Raw genomic sequence first — 1288 nt, 5'->3', positions numbered from 1 at the left:
TATGTTTTAATTCATAACACACTTTAATTTTTAACGTTTTGACGTTTGAAACAGTCAATAATTAAACCGATTTCAATTGGATCTGTAATATTTTCGATAGTATTAATTTCACCAACCGTATAGTTCCAACTATATAGTAATGTTTGTCCCACAATGTATATGAATAGAAAAACTAATGAAATATTAAACAATAAATCAGTGAAGCTTCGTGTCCTTTATTTATCAACATTTTGAAAATACTATGTTATTTTCTGATTTCAAGCGTAAGCAATTCTCAAGGTACTCCAGTAGAATGTATAATGAAAACGTAATTGAAACATTAGAAAGAACCAATACAGACTATAAACTTCAAGGGAAAAAAACAACAATAAGAAAATATCTTCTACACAGCATTGAAGTGAGTGTTACACATTCCGGATTATGTGAACAGAAAAATCATAGTGTGTACACATAATGTAATACAAATCACAATGTGAACACAGCTGTGATGGTCAATAGTAATACCATAGTGATTTCACATGATACACACTTTTTCTAGTGTATTTTCCGTAAGGGTATACTTTTGAATTACAAACCCTGGTCAATTAGGCATGTTCCTGATGGAATACCACAGTGTGTTGCAGGACCTCTCTGTACTTCCTCGCAGTCATTGTGTCATTTTTTTTTTACTAAGCCTCCAACATCGTTGGCAGAGATGGTACCCCAAAATTGTATAGATCAATCCCTATGTTTCTTTACAACTCTTGCACCTTTGTTGCTTTAATGTTCTAACTTGCTTCTTTAAATATACTGAGTTGATTGTTGGTAAACAACACACTGATAGGCCTGCTCATTCTATTATTTTATGTCCCATATCTATTTCTATCTTTCTTTTGATTAACTGCACACAGTAAAGGTATCCTTACAACTACATGTTCATTGTGGCTACACTGGGCCAATTTGTTTCTTACTGGCTTAGAGTTATTTAAACACCGGATCTCTTACCTCGCAGGGAACATATTGTTACGTCATCGAGATCATGTGATTCTCACGCTCTCTACTTTCTAGAATTATCCTGTACTTTGGCGAATGTTCTAGTTCTTGCTGGATATAGGGTGGTCGGGTATATAAAAGAGGGGGACAACGTGACAAGGTAATGTCTGTGTAGATAGTGAGTAATTGATCTGCAGTCAGCAGTATTATTGACGTTCGTTGTTATAGCGTTTGTTTAGCGCGATTGTTGAAGTTGAGTGTATCGGTAAAGTTATATTCGGAAAGAATAAATCAGTTTTATTAAGTAAAGACTTGT

Source organism: Limulus polyphemus, unplaced genomic scaffold (genome assembly GCF_000517525.1).
Source record: "Limulus polyphemus unplaced genomic scaffold, Limulus_polyphemus-2.1.2 Scaffold797, whole genome shotgun sequence".
Taxonomy (NCBI): domain Eukaryota; kingdom Metazoa; phylum Arthropoda; class Merostomata; order Xiphosura; family Limulidae; genus Limulus; species Limulus polyphemus.
This window is presented reverse-complemented; position numbering follows the sequence as displayed.